Genomic DNA, 18,057 nt, shown 5'->3' on the forward strand with positions numbered 1-18,057 from the left:
CCTGTTATATTTAACATCTAGTAAATTTGTGAATCTGCGTGTTACGTTTAACATCTTGTCAAACAAATCATCGTGGGGACCTAACGTTTTCGTGTTAAATTGCAAATTTGTATTACTTGCTGCATGAGCGAACCTGTTATAATACGAAAGATGATTTTTTTTCCGAAGTCAATCGAAAATTGGAGCATTTTATTGCGAACAAAGTGGGAATCTTCACGAAGTTGTAACAAATTTGTATTACTTGCTGCTCATTGACTACATTGCTTGCATTAAGTAGACTGAATAAGTTTCACTTACAAGCAAAATAAGACTACTATTTGAGGTGGTGGTGGAGAGAGAGACCATAAACAAAAGGAAACCAAAAAAAGGGAAAAGAAATACAGTGCATAAAGGATTCTTATTTCCTTTTCTTTTATCCAATAAAAGTAATGAGTACAAATGTAATTAATTAAAGCTGGAGGGACCATGTTTAGGACTGAAAAAAATACTGGAGGAAACTTGAGTAGGATAAAGCAAATAGTATCATAAAGATGTTTGTTCTATTCCTTAAAAGTGCATCATTTCTCTGGACTTAGCTTTTTGTGTTATTTCATCTCTTTTGGAAAAATATTTGTATTGATGAAGTTGAAAAGAAATGATATGTGTGATTTGGAATGACAATTTCATGTCAATATAACAAGTGATTGAGATCATGATTTTTTAAATCTCGAATTCTCCAAAAAAAAAAAATATTTTAGAAGATTCTGAATTTTGATTTCATTTTTTAAAAATGTAAAACTTGATATATTTAAGTTTATTTGTTTTGTAAAAAATAACTTTATGATGGACTAGAAGAGATTGAAAAAATTATATTGGAAAAGAACTAGTTACTACCTTATTATACTTTATTTCAATTGAAATACTTAATATTTTTGAAATGTTAATACTAACTCATCTACGTATGTTTGTCATAGTTTTCTTTTTAGAGTCAAACAATTATAATTTTAACTAAAATTTTATGATATATTTTTTATCATATTGATATGTAAAAGATTAAAACTTATATTATTTTTTGTATAATTTTGAATATCTGAATTTTTTATTAAATATATAAAATTAATATAAATTAATATAACTTTGAAAATTAATTAATTTAACTTTTAAAAAATATAATACGATAATTAAAATTGGACAAAATATTGATACTAAACTTCTTTGGGAAGAAATTACCTAAAAAGAGTGAATCCCCCCCCCCCCCCCCCCTATTGGTCAGAAAGAGCTACAAGGTAAAATGGATCAATTATTCTAATCACCCGTTTGAAAATTAGCTTATATATTCGCAACATTGTGGGAGAACAACATACTTATTCGTCCACTTTTATTTGTTATATTATATTTTTCAAAAGTTAAGTTGTAATTTTTAAAATTAAATTAGATCACATTAATATAATTTCTTGAATAAAAAATTTAGATATTTGAAAATTTTATGAAAAGTACTATAATTCACAATTTTTTGCATTATCAATACACAAAAAAAAAAATACATCTTAAAATGTTAGTTAAGATTTTATACTTTGACTCTAAAAATAAAAATCGTGACAAAAAATAGTAAACACAAAAAGTTAAAATTCTTACACTTTATAACTAAAAGAGCTTATTCAATTCCGAGTCATGTACCAAATTTACTTATTTATTACTCCTTATTTACATTCACTATTAGTTATAATATTTTCATATGATTTTTAATATCTTTTTTCTTAAATATTAAATTAATGTAATTAAATTTAATTTTAAAAATTAATCAAATTATCTTTTATAAAACGAAATGTGACAAATAAAAATAAATAAAAAGTTATTATAAAAATAATATAGTCAGACGCCTCATGCTAAATTATAATTTTCATACTAATATTTGTCTTAACAACTTAAACCTGTAAATAATAAAGCTTCCTATTTTCACTACAATTAATAAAGGAAGAAAAATTGACAGCATCTTAGCGCGCAAAATTTTTAGGTAGCGATTTTGATTTTTAATATTAAATTATAATTAAGTAATTTTTTTTAACATTTCATTTAAGATATATAAAATATAAAATATCATCTCACATTAATTACTTTATATCTGGTAAAAAATAGAGTTAGTAGGTGTACTCAAGTATCCTAAAAGATGATACATAATCCAAATACTTTGTATTGAAGAAATCATATCTTTTCATAGCTAGTAAAAAATAGATTAAATAGGTGTACTCAAGTATCATTATGGAAGATGAAGAGCTAAAAATAAACTATAGTTGATTTCAAGTTTGAAAAATACAAAACATAAACACATCATTTTCACATTAATCGCTTAATATTAAAAATATATTACCACACAATAATTTATGTGACATATTTTACTTCATGAAAATCAATTAAATTAATCTTTAAAGCTAAATTGAATTAGATTAAATTTTTTATTTCAAAATTCAAATTTAAATTTTAGAAATTATATGAAAAAATATCATAAGTTATAATTTTTCTCGTGTCAATATAATTTAATAACACATTTTAATATGTTAAAAACACATTTGAAATTCAAAAAGTAAAAAGTGACACAAATTGAAACATAGAGTATTTAATTACAGGTTAAAATAGACAAAAAAACTCCCATCCAATTTTATTCGTTTGATTTAAGAAATTAAAACATAATTTATTATGTAGTTTTTAGTTTATCTTCAATATTAAATATTGCCATTTTGAAATGCACTTAAAAAATATTGACTTTATTATATTACAAAATCGATTATGTAAAATATTATTTTATTTATTATTTTTTTAAAAGAGGTAAGCGACGAGCATATAAATATAAAGTAATTCTAATGATGACCGGCTTAGCCTATAACTATTAAGTAATTAAATTACAACCTTGGAAACATTAATGAAGAAAACCACCAAAGTGAAGTATTTGCCAATTTGATACCTTCTCTGCTTACCCCTATTTGAATTGATACGGAAATTAATTATTAATATAGAAAATTTATTATTTTAATTTTATTAATTATAAAGTGAATAAATTAATAATTTAAGATTTTTCAAAAAGATTTAATTTTTATAAAGTAATTAATTGAGAATGTAATGAGTAAATTATTTTGTCCTTTTTTAATTTATCAAAATAGATAAATAATTAAGAATAAATATAAAAGGAAAGTGGACAAATAATTAGGAACAGAAAAAGTATAAACATTGAAAAATAAATAATCATCTATCAAATAATATTTGTCCATTGTTAACTTTGATCACTTTTTGAGAAACTATAAATAGAAGAGTATAACAAGTACAATGTGTTAAAAAATGTAAAAGAAAAATAAATATTCTCTATTTCAAAAAGGATGATCTAGTTTGATTTGGAACAGAGTTCAAGAAAAGAAATAAGACTTTTAATCTTCTGGTTCTAAATTAAAGTTATGTCAAATGTACCAAAATGCCCTTTAATCTTGTGGTCTTAAACATGCCACATGGAAAGTTAAAGTTAAAGTGTTGTAAAAAAAAAGAACAATTTTTTTAAACAAATTAAAAAGGAAATAAAGACATTCTTTTTAAAACGAAGAGAGCATAATTGATGATGCAAATAAATTAGAAAGTAAGTGTAAAGTTATCATAAAGTCGGCAAGCATGTTGACAATCCAAAATAGCAAAGTGAGAGACTATTGTTGGACGGAAGGAGTAATACTACCTCTGTCCCTAATTACTTGTCCACTTTTTATTATATAGTTGTTTCTAATTACTTGTCCATTTTGATAAATCAAGAAAGAATAATTTTTTCTTACATATTATACCCACAATTAAATGACTAATTACTTTGAAAAATGTAGAACTTTTCATCCACTTCATAATTTATTGGGGTAAAATGAAAAACTCACCACGTCATTAATTATTTTCTTTGCCAATTCAAAAGTGGACAAGTAAAAAGAGACCGAGGGAGTATTTAATAGTAAGAGTAAAATAAACACAAAATAATAAATTATCAGTCAATTGTATAAATTAAACAAGTATTACTCAATCAGTCCCTTTTTACTTTTTCATTATTTAATTGAGACACACACATTAAGAAAATAATTAATAACGTAGTGAATATATCATTTTATCTGTATTAATTGTAACATAAATGAAAAAGTTTATCTTTAAAGTAGTTACTCCCTTCGTTTAAAAAATTACCATTTTATCTGTATTAATTGTAACATAAATGAAAAGGTTTATCTTTAAAGTAGTTACTCCCTTCGTTTAAAAAAGGATAACCTAGTTTGATTTGAAATAAAGTTTAAGAAAAGAAAGAAATTTTTTAATCTTGTGGTTCTAAATTAAAATTATGTCAAATATACCAAACACCCTTTAATCTCTTGGTGTTAAACATGCAATGTCGAAAATTAAAATTAAAATATTGAGAAAAAAAAAGACATTCTTTTTAAACAAAAAAAAATAAGAATTTTTTTTTTAAAATGGAGAGACTATTAAATACCAAAGATAGAGGAGTGCATAACAAAAAGGTAGACAAAGTGAGTAGTCAATGTTTACCGACATTCAATGTATCAACATCAAATTTATCACTTAATCATATGGTAAATTAATATTGTACTTCCTCCGTTCATTTTTATTTATCACAATATATTTTTTGAAAGTTAATTTAATTTATTTATTAAATTAAATTATATTATATTACATTAATTTGATATTTTAAATAAAAACTAAAAAATTATATAAAAAATATTATAAACTATAATTTATTTCATATTAATATGATAAAAAAAATATATCATAAAATATTAGACAATTTTTTTAGTTTTACTGTTAAAAAAACTATTACAATTAGACAATGGTATTATTATGTTAAATAATCATAAGAAACCGATGATGATTTGTTGTAATCATGCATATAGGTAATGTTTTACTATTTCCAACGTTAAACAATAGTTATCCACTATTAATTTTATACGTCCCTTAAGAAAACACTAAATAACAGAGATAATAGTACTATTTTATCCTTCAAGTCTATTAAATTCAATACTTTAAAAAATGTGTTAGATAATAAAATATTTATTTGATAATAGGGGTTAAATAGATACAAAAAGATAAATTATCTATTAATTTTTTAAACTGAATAAGTATTATATGGTAACTATTATTTAACGGAGAAAGTAGATGTCATTGTCCATCGATTCAATCATGATGAATTCATTTGTCAAATCAATTCATTATAAAAGAGCATAATAGTTATTTTAAATTATAATGGAGGATTATCAATCGTGATGAATTCATTTGTCAAATCAATTCATTATAAAAGGGCATATAGTTATTTTAAACTATAGTGTAGGATTAACAATTTTTTGTTAATTAAATTTCTTGAGATACTTTTTATCAAACGATTTATACGAATCATTAATTTTTCTTCTGTTTTTTTCTTTTTGAGTTTCTCTTTCATTCATATAATTTTATATTTTAAAAATATTCTTATTTAAATTAAATGACTGTCCCTAGTTATTTTCATTCCCTTACCACCTAGAAGTAGAAAAATATTTAATGAAAATTGTGTTCTACTTTATAGTGTGTTCCCTACCTAGTAAGTTAGAAACTTCCTGCTATATACATGAGAACAAACTAAAGAAAAGAAAAAAGAAAAAAGAGAAAGAAAAAAGTGGTAAATTAAGTCATAGTCAATAAATAAAATTTCTTTATCACAAAATAATTGCATGTACTTTAAAAGTTTTATAAAGTGGGAGAACTATATTCCTCATTCAACTACGTATCAAACAAGATTTTATCAATCTTTCACACTTTCTATTCGGTAGTTTGAAAAGTCACTTGATAACTAAATTTGATATAATTAAATATAATCATATCATCTAAAATATTTAGTTGACTATATAATTATTTAGTTAACATGTAATTGGATTTAATTAACATTAATAGTTATACTCTTCAATTATTAGGAGAGATTGTAAACTGTTGGTAATTATCTGATATAATTATAAGCTGATTATATTATTTTTTTTGTAATTATTATTTTTGTTATTCTAAACATTTCTAAATGTTTTTTTACTATTAACATTTCATTCTCATTCTTTACTTTATGCTATTCAATGCAAGTTTTCGTATTTAAGGAAATTTCACAACTGAAATCTATTGATAGTAAAGTATTAGTGGCGGAGTCAGAATTTTCAATAATAAAGTTCAAAATTTAAAGAAATAGATACACGAAGTAGTTGAAGGGAGTTCATCACCTACTATATATATCTAAAAAATTATTTTAATCATGTATAAATAATACAATTTTCCGTCACAGATATTCGAATGAACCCCTAACTATAAAATGACTCCATAATTATAAAATACACACATTACCACTATCTCATAAAAGAAAGAATACTATTTAAAAAAATACATTTTCTCAAACAACGTAATCCCAAATAAAAATAATATATCAAAATATTTGATTACATTTAGTATATATTTGATTGCATCATTTTCTTTTCACTAATATCACATAGTTTATGTCACAAGTGACAATATTTGAAGTTTTAGGGGGCAATCAGCAAAGTCACGTGTTTGGGAAACTGAAAAATTGATAAGAGCGCGTGGAGGCTCAACTGATTGACAGTTCCCAGCTTTTTTGCGCGATGCACCAAATCGAATAAATTGCTTATCATCCTTGGAAACTGATCAATAACATCCCCACTCCATCTTGTCCTTTATCCGTACATATATTAATTTCTTTCTGTTTCTATTTTATATTACTCGATTCATATTAATCTGACATATATATATATATATAAAAATATTTTTATTTTTATTTTTGTATTTAATATTTTCTCCGTTCACAATTATTTGACACATATACTAAAAATAAATATCCAAAATATATGTCAATTTAAACCATCAAGAAATAATTAGTCATTTTTTTTTCAATTCTATCCTTAATAATTATTCTATTTTATTCAATTGAAAAATTATGTAGGCTTTTGATATTCCTGCTATGATAAAGTTATATTAGTCAAATTACACTTTGTATTAGTTTTTTCTTAAAGAGAGTGCATGACCTTACATTGACAAACAATTATGGACGGAGGGTGTATTAAGAATTAAAAAATAAAAGTTTTAAAAATAACAAAGATAATTACAATGTACAATTGGGAAATTTTTCAAAATGTCAATATTTTAACATTTAAGAGGGCTCATTAGCAATACTTTTAAAAATGTCAAATTTTAGTTTGTTATGTATCTTATTTATGTTTTTATAATTTATATTTATTTAAAGAATGTAATTATTTAATAACAAAAGGGAGAAAATTAAGGGAGAGAATATTTCAAAAAAAGTAAGGATCACTTAGTTTTCTCTTCAGTTATATTTTCAAATAAAATTTAAACTTTGTTCTTTATTTAAATCCAGAATTTTTACTTTATTAAAATTATATTCATTCCACAATATATTCTGTTTATATTTATCATAGTTTTTTATTAGTTTGTATTCATTCCAATAGGTATGTCAAATGTATGTATATAATCATTTAAGAAATATATTTGTATTCATATATTCTTTTTCCCTATATAGTTATTTTTTTCTTCAAAAATCTTGTATGTACTCATTTCAATATATATTTTATTTGTGTTTCTATTTAATCTAGTTTTTATTTAGAATTTTGTATAATAATATATAAAATACAAAAAACTAGTATGATGAAAAAGTGAATGAAATATAAAATTGAAAAGAAATAATTGAATATTTGGTGTACTTGTTCTTAAATAAAATATATAACTAGTTGACATACCTTTAGAATAAATACAAATTAGAAAAAAATGTCAAATTCAGAAACAATGCATCATAATTTTTGAATGAACACAACTAATAATTGTAAAAATACACACCGACTAAAATAGTATCAAAATTCAATATATACCTCCAAATTTATGAATGCAAAAAATAATAAAACAATGAAATACAAAAATAAATACTAATTGTGGTACATTGACATAACTATTACAAAAAACAGAATACAAAATGCATTAAATATATGTAATACAATTCCAAATCTATGGATACAAAATATAATAAAACAATGAAATACAAAAATAATACTGACTAAAACAGTAACAAAATTCAATATACACTTCCAAATTTATAAATACAAAAACATTAAAACTATGAAATATACACAATCAAACTCATATAATGTGTTACATTGACATAACTAACACACAGACACACACACAAAAAAAAAAATAGAACACAAAATACAATAAATATATGAAATACAAAAGTAAATACTAACTATAACATAATAAAAATTTTATATACACTTCCAAACGCATTGTAACATGAATTTTTTTGAATCTTAAAAATTACTAAACAAATTAAATTAAACGTGCAAGACATAGAACATGCAAACAAATTGGTCTTCTTCAACTTCATGGTTATGAATTTGTGTGGGATTTTGCTTGTGAATATGCAAACGGGGCAAATATATACAAATTATGAATTTATATATTTAGGATTTTTTTAGAATTTCGTTTGTATATTTTTCTTATTAACATGCACACAAGGTAGTTATCATGATTTTTATTTCTATTATATAGAAGAGTCATGATGAGGACGACCAATGACAATTTTATTATAAACATTATTATGGGTTAAGTTTTAAATTTATAGTTGTATAATTAATTGTCAAAATAGTTTTCTAGAATAATTTAATTTTCCTTTTCAAGAGTCACAAAAGTTTTCTTTCTTGTGTGGCCCACAAACTCATTTTATTTTATTTTTAAAAATTAATTTATATTTATTTAATCATAATAATAATGTGAAAAATATTTTTAATTTTATACTCTTGTCAATTTAAATTGTTCATCCATGTTTATTACTACTACAACATATTCAGTATAATCATATAATCTTCCATGTATATAATTATTTATTTATTTATATATAATGCTTTTTAAAAATAAGTATTCATATATTTTTATTTAACTGATCTTATCTCTAAAATAATATTTATTTTGTCTTTAAAAATTGTGACTTGAATAAGAAAATAAAAATAGCAAATTCTAAAGAGATAAAAAAAAAGAATATAGCTTTGATAATGTAAGAATTGATAAATAATGACCGCACACTTGTAGTTTAAGAAAATACATAACCAGATAAATTTTGAAATAGTATAAATATATGAGATCAAAAATTAATTTGTCATAAAATTATATATCATATACTTAGGAAACTTCATAGATAAACTACAGATTGACCTTCACTCACTTTTTAGTCTTGATTTCTACTTCTTACAATCTTGAATCATGATAAATTAGTGTTATTTGTCGAGAATAAGAAGCAAATTAAATATTAGATTATGAATGTTTACAATTTATAAATAAATATTTTCTCAATTAATATCAATGCTTGAATTTCAGAATTAAGTTACTTTATTACCTTATTTATATTAAAGTTTTGGTTATCATCGACTAGAATTGATTAAAAAAAATTATAAAACATAACTGTGAAAAAGGTTTAGATTTTTCATTTTATTAAACAAACAATAGTTAAAAAAAAAAGACTCAACAAAAGTTTGTACTCACTCCATTTCGATTTATGTAGTGTTTGTTTGATTTAAAATGAAATTTTTCTTTTAAAAAAAATAATTAAAACTCGTGGTCTTAAACAAACACATGAATGTTCATATGACTATAAATCTTCTTACTAAGAATAACATGTATATTTTAAAGTCAAAATGCTATTAAATATATTAATACATCATTCTTTTGAAATTGACTACAGAGAATAATATGTCACATAAATTAAAGTTAAAATGACATAAATTTTCATAGTTTCAAGAGTTAATTACATTAGATCTCTATTTTTTTCAAATTTAAAAAGAATCTTAGGATTAAGAAATTTAGATTTATCAGCAAACATACAGATATATCGGTCATGATACATTGCTATTCAAGAAACTTGCATACACATAGCTCACGGATGAATACGAGAGGAGATAGCTACATTTGAGAGGCAATATGGATGTATCCAAGAGGAGGGAGATGTATCCAATAAATGATAGAGATGTATTCAAAAGGGGATGAAGATGTATTCGAGAGAGGATATGTATGTATTCGAGAGGAGATAGTGATGTATCTGACAGAGGAGAGAGATGTATCTGATAGGTATTTCTATAATTTTTTTAAATGCTATAAAATTTAAAAATTATAATAAAACAATATGCGAATTTAGATTAAAAAAAGTAAAAATTGTAAAGATAATTAATTATATTTGGCCCGTGAACGGGCCTTTCCAATTATTATTAGTTAGAATAAACAATACGAAAAGAAAGAAGTACACGCTTTATTTTTTTTAAAATGATCTATTTCTATTTTTTGCAATATGTCAATATCTATTTTATACTTAAATCTATAACATTGAAAAACATTTTGATATATTTGATACAACTTTAGTTTAGAATTATAAAATTTAAAAACTTTATTTAGTTTCTTAAAATTTCATATTGAATCAAATTATGTCATTTTTATAAACGAATAAAGTATCAAGAATAATGTTAAATGACTAGATAATTTGATTAGATAATTAAAAAATCTACAATATTTTTTCAATTTTAAAATAAACTAATTTCCCCCCCCCCCCCATTTTTTTAGTTAACAATATTAACGTTAAAATGGTAAAAATATTCAAAAAGGTAAAACAATATAAGTAAAATGTCTGGCCAAATTCTGACCATATTTTCTTGCCAAAAGGATTTTTCCAAGTATTGAATTAGCATTTATCAAAACTTATCGTCATATAGAATATTTTTTTGATTATGAATGTAGACAATAAAATTCGCATCGAGAAAACAGAAGATTATAGCAACAATCAATTTATTATTTCAAGTGCGAGTGTTACAATCTCTATGATTTCTCTGAATCCGCCTTTTCAAATATAATTTCAAGGAATTTAAAGCTTGATCTTGAACTGGGGATTTATCTTGATCTTAATTTCTATCTTGATCTTCGATTTGAACTTGAACTTGGACTTGAACTCTATCTTGGATTTGATCTTGATTTGAACTTTATCTTGATCATGACTTGAACTTGTTCTTAACTAGAACTTTATCTTGATCTTGATCTTAAACTTGAGCTTTTTCTCGATCCCGACTTTCTAATTGAATTCAAGGGCTTGGAACTTGATCTTGAATTCGGTTGTCCTGATCTTGATCGTTCTTGAACTTGACTTCTTCTTGGACTTGGACTTGAACTTTATCTTGATCTTGATTTTCTAGTTGAATTCAAAGGCTTGGAGCTTGAGCTTTAATCATATGGTCTTGATTTTGATGCATGAGATTTCTCTAGCTTCTTGTTTAGAATTCTTGGGTCCTCTTTTTTGAATTATGGGATCCCTATTTATAGTGGATAGAGAAGTTGCGATTGAAATAGTACTTCCTTTGGCCAATCAGATTTAAGTAACATGTCATATGGTTTTGTGGATCAGATTTTAATTAAATTCATATTTATATAAATTTAAAAAATTTAAATAAAATATATTAATCCAAAATATTTATTCAAACTGATATATTCATTAGTTTAATGTAATTCAAATAGCTTTTTTAAGTGACTAGGAGCATATCAAAAGTATGATGCGTTGCTACGACATTCCATACGTCTGACACAATTATAGAATATAATTATGAAATAAATATTTATAAAGTTCAATAGTTATTTTAACATTTGATTTTTGCTATTATCGATAAAGAATAATTTGAATTAGTAAATCACTCTAGGGATTACCATAAGGCAGCATTTGCTTCAAAATTTGATGTAAGAAAGAAAATTATAATAATTAATACTTTAAAAAGAGTTTTGTACGGTTGAAAACAGTTTTTATTAAACGATTTTTTTAAAAAAATTACTGTATTTAAAACAAACCAGATAAGAGAATCGGTGGTTTCATTTGTCGTTTGTGGATAAGGGCCCACTTGAGTCCTCGTAAGCAAAACTGATTTTGTCTTATCTTCAGACAGTTACTAACATTCGAAAAAAAAAAATATGAAAAAGTTGAGTATTTATCAATATTTTTCAGTAGCCGGTTGTAGAATATTTGTTACTCTCTTGGTTCATTTTTTTATTTGTGATGTACTTTTTTAATTTGATTAATTTTTAAAAATTTTTAAAGGTAAGTTAAATTTTATTATATTAATATTTTTAAATTAACAAAATTAGATATTTAAAAACTATGAAAAATATTATAAATTAATTTTTGCATATTAATATGATAAATACATCTTAAAATATTAGTCAAAATTGCTATAATTTGACTCAAAAAATAAAAATCATCATAATTAAAAATAAACGGAAATTTTAATTTGTCTTGCAAAAAAATGTCTCTTATAATTTTATTAAGTTATTTAATTTTGATGTGGTACATGTCAATTTTTGGATCACATTGACAAGATTTGAAGGGTTAAACTCGTATTTAATTTAAAATTACAAGATTTAAAGTTTTATTTTTATTTTTTCATTCACATTTATTCGTCATTTAGTTTAAAAATAGATTTGAACTTATATTTTGTCACTTTCAATACATTAAGATAAAATAATTAATTCATGTTTTACCCTTAATATTATTTTCATAAATATTTTATTTTTTTTATTCACATTTATTCGTCAATTAGTTTAAAAATAGATTTTAATTTATATTTTGTCACTTTTAATACATTAAGATAAAATAATTAATTCATGTTTTACCCTTAATATTATTTTCATAAACCATTCGTCAAGACTTAATATTAAATAATTAATAGGTATAACATGGTAGAATAATTACATCAATTATTAGTTTATAATGATTATGTCAAATCCAAATTTGACAAATACAAATAAATGTAAAAATTATATTTCAAATTTCATATGTTATCAAATTAAGATTATTAAATTGGAACACAAATGGTATTTAAATTGTAATTTTTTTTAAAAAAATGTTTAAAGTGAAGTCAAAAGAATCGTTTAGATATTAATTGTGCTTGAACATCACTTTTGGCAACAAGCCATGCCCACATAAAATGTAGCAAGTATTTACTTAAATCAATGAGTATTTATTATTTTTGAGATACAATTTTTTTAGTTTATATGATTAGAGGGGAACTCTATAAAGGGGAAATTAAATAATCATATATATTGAAACAAATTCAAGGAATAATTAATAATCTTGTCACACAAAAAGACCTAACTATCATGCCATTTTTGATGAATCATTGTATAGTTCTACTATTTCATCATTTAAAACTTTATCAATCGAATTTTGTTTATGATTGAAACAATAAATAAGGAAATATAATAATTTTTTTTTATATATCTACATGCACGGTTATAACAAATCATATTAGCTTATCATGATTTAATAATTTAATAAAATACATGAATGCTTATATTAATTTATCTTGATTAAGTAAAGAGGGTGTAATATACATTATGTAATATAATTTGATATATATACATTGAACACTGGTAAAATTTTACTAGCCAATCAGCAAGTGTGAAATAATTTCCTCTAATTCAATTTTTATTCGAAGTCTTTAATTATAAAATCAACTTTAATGGAAATCATTTTAATTTGAAGATAAAATATAATAATACGTGAATTTTAATTTAATCAAATTTGAAAACAAACAGACTACTATATTTTAGAAAAATTGAAAAGACTCACTAATACTGCTATCATTCTCAGGACTATTACAAGCAAACAACAATATCACATTTTTGGTATTGCCTAAATTATTTACCATTATTCGATTGAAAATTATTTGTACTTCTTAATTTTATATTAAAAAATCAAGTGTATTAACTATTAATAATATAATTGTTTTTTTACTTTATACTAATTAATTTTGTTAAATGTCTGAAAATATTGATTAAGTAACTAACAAGGTCCACCCAAGAGGTCACACACTCGTACATATGCATATTTAATTCATATTAAAATAAAAATAATATTACTTAAATTTTGTGATAAAGTCACAAAAAGATAATTTATATTGTATTAGTGAGCCTAAATAAATTAGTAAATCTTAGTTTAATTGAGACTTTAAATAAAGAAGAGATAATATCTAAGGTTCATAATTGAGATTTTAAATGATTTTCACTAGCATGTCTAAAATATTTTTTATTCTATACTTTGGACAAAATTTGTATACTCATTTAAATGTCATCACCTTGGACCTTACATTTATTTTATGTATGTATAGGAAGTTATTTATTTGAGATTTCTTACTTATTTTCTACAATGCTATTTATTTTCTATAGCAAAAATTCAAATGATTAATTATATGTGTAACTAAAAAAAAAACTTTGTAGTTCACCTATGTTTACGCATGAATGAATAAGGAAAAAATAACAAACAAATTTAGGATAAAATTTGGAAAAAAGAAGATTTATTCTTTATTGCTTGGAAGTTAATATTTTTTTAACCAACATTATCAAATCCTACATTTTAAAAAAAAAAAATTTGGAAGACATCTAGTCAAGTTTTGTTACTAAATTAAATCATAGTCATTTTTGTTTGACTACACATCTCTTCTTAATTGTTGTATATTTACAAAAATAAAATAATTTTGTCTATTGGAATTATCACATCTTACATTTAAATTATAATTTACGTATAATCGAAAGATATTTATTTTCAATGTTTTTTTTACTAAATTCCTAAAATTATAGGATAATATATATATAAAGATAAATCCACTTTATGATATAAGTGTAATAAAAAAAAAAAGTTTTGAAGTTTTCCTATTTTTACACATGATTGAATAAGAAAAAAAATAAATTTATGATCGAACTTGGGAAAAAGAGTAAATAATTTTAACTGCTAAAAATTTAATATTTTTCCAAAAAAATAAATTTCCCAATCATTCACTATTTTTCCATAATGGGAACACATTTATCTGTGATTTCTTATCAAATCATACCATAGTTAGTTTGTTGACTATTCGTATTTCCTGAATGTTGGACTCATATTTCACAAAGAAAGATCATTTTATGAATAATTGTAATTAATTATTTTTTTTGGAAATTCAACTTCCCTTTATATATGAACAATAAAAAATTAAAATAAAATTAAAGATTAGTATATATTTCTTCAGTATAGAAGGGCATTTTGTTACTAAATTGTATTATGGTCATTTTCTTGATAATACGTGTTTCCTGGAGTGATGAATATTTAAAAAAAAATATTGTTTAGAACTTATATTTTTTAATTAAATTGCTGTATCTTACATTTATTTTATGTATTAGGAAGATATCTATTCAAAATTTTATGTATTGTTTAGAACGTATATTTCACAATATTTAACTTTTTTTTTCACTTTATCCCATATTTATAATTAAAATAAAATTTTAAAGTTCAATCTTCTTTGACATGTAAATGAATAAGAAAAAAATTAAATACAATTAAACGGCTAGGGTTGAAAAGATATATGTAATTCATACTTGGACAACATTTTTATCTATATAGTTAGTAATTGCTTTTTAAAAAATCACGTAATATATGTTATTTCATCGCCAATTCATACTTTTGTAATAGATGCAACATATGTTGATCTCAAAAAAATAATACTCCTATGTAAGCAACAAATTAAACTTCTTGATTTTTGTCATCATAGAAAGTTAAAAACTAAAAGACTGAATATTTTGGAAGCTAACTGAACTTGATACTATCTTTTATTTAGAGTCGGTTGGATTGATTTAATTGTTGATGAATTTTTTTTTAAGTTGTTTTTTGTTTTTTGAAAGTGTTTAACAAAGTAAAAATAACTTAAAATAAGTTTAATATAACTTTAAATAAAAGTTTTAAAAAAGTAAAAGTAAGTCTATCTCCGCATTATATTTTTGATTTAAAAATAATTTAAATTTGACTTTTTTTTTTTTTTACTTAAAAGCTATTTTTAAACCAATTCATTCTTAGGGTGTGTTTGGTATGTATGAAAATGTTTTTCATGAAAATGTTTTCCAGAAAACAAGTAGATATTTAACTTATTTTCTCATGTTTGGTTGGTGAGTAGAAAATATTTTTGAAATTTTTTTTTGTGTTCGATTTTTGAATGAAAAATATTTTTGATTAATATCTTTTATTTTTTACTAGAGTAGAAAATAATTTTTGAAGTTGAATTTTTGTAAAAAAGACAAACTTAAAATATTTTTCGTGAGAAGGAGGGGTGGGGGGTTCAAGGGTATGAGTTAAAAAAATAAAATTTGAAGTTTATTTATTTAAAAAAAAAAAACAATAAATTTTTGGGGGTGGGGGTGGTTTGAATTGGTGGTGGTGGTGGGGGTAATAGGGTTGGGTAAGTGGGGGCTGGTAGGGTAGGGTGGGTAGGTGGGAGACTAGAAGAGAGTTTTACAAATGTTTCCTTAAGTTCCAGAGGAAAGTCATTTTTCTTAAATTTGAGAAAAATGAGTTGATTTGAAAAACATTTGACCACCAAACATGAAAAATTAAAAAACATTTCCATCATACCAAACACACCCTTAGACACCTCAATTAAAATTTATACTATTTAAGCAGACATAGGATCAGCTATTTCATTTATTTATTTTTATGAGAAGGGGAATCTGCCGCTAGGAGAAAGAAACCTCACTAGGAAAGTCCGGTGCAGATGAGCTTGATTCAAAAGTAAAATCTCCTGCTTTAAATGGGCAAGAGACTTCGAAGTTGAGATCTACAATATGTAAGTCTCAAGCCTAAATCACTCAACAACTTCGATTGGTATACTTATTCAGCTTTGTCATTCTTCTTCTTCCGTTTGTTCACCTTCTCTCGTTGATTCCTTATATTAAAATTGTTATATTATTTTGTCATAGTTTCAATCTGATAACTATTTTTTCATTTTTATTTGTTGTGTTTTTGTAATTTTAATGTTCATTGTTGTAGATTATTTTGAACTGTATTTTTCTTACCCAAGAATATATCAAAATTATTTTCGATATTCTTGAGGTAGGGTTCATAATACTTTTAAAAATTTAATTTATTTTATTGATTTTTTGCTTTTATAATGCTTCTTCATTTAATTTATCATTTTGACGGTCACTGCCAAGTGTACTACACACTTTTTGCACATCTATTCGCGTCAACAAAAGACTTTAAAATGACATAACCATATCCTTATACATGTTTTAACATTATAACTATTTTTTCATTCTTATTTGTTGTATTTTTGATGTTTATTATCGTAGATTATCTTGAACCGTTTTTTTAGCCGATAATATATCTGAAATAATTTTTATATTTTGAGATAGGGTTTATGATACTTTTAATTATTTTTTTTGATTTTTTCTTCTTTTGTAACACGTCATTATTTAATTTGTCATTTTGACGTGTCACTGCCAACTGTGCTACACACTCTTTGCACGTTTATTCACGTCAACGGAAAACGTTAAAATCATGACATAATCAGATCCTAATAGACGTTTCAATCTTACAACTATTTTTTCATTATAATTTGGTCGAGTTGGTCAAAAGTGGTAACATCACACAATTTATTTTGTTATAGGAGTTTAAATGGTAAAAATCCTAGTGAATGCGTTTAGTGAAAAATATTGTCAACTTTAGGTGTTTTCAAATTAGTTCAACCAACATAAATTTCTAAGGGATCATTTGGTACAATGAATGAGATATAGAGTTATTTCACCATTTATATGAAATAATTTATCTCATCAGTACAATTATAAAATAGTTTATCTCATCACTACGATACAAATAATAAAATAAGTAATTTTGGGACTTAATCAAATATGGAAGAAAATCTTCTACCAAGATGGTCATTTCACTTTTTTTGAGATTTTAATTTCTTTAAATATGTATGACCATCAAAAATTGAAAGTCAACTTCGAATTAAATTTTAAAATTTTAATATTTTAAAAAATAATAAAAATATGTTTTCATACCAAATATTTCACTATAAAAAAAACTCCAATTTATAATTCATTGACAAACACAACTTGTCATTTATAACTTCTTTTTTTTAAAATTTTTTTTCATAAGTAATAAAAATAACCAAAAAGGACATTTATTACATTTTCCACAAAATT

Source organism: Solanum lycopersicum, chromosome 6 (genome assembly GCF_036512215.1).
Source record: "Solanum lycopersicum chromosome 6, SLM_r2.1".
Lineage (NCBI taxonomy): Eukaryota > Viridiplantae > Streptophyta > Magnoliopsida > Solanales > Solanaceae > Solanum > Solanum lycopersicum.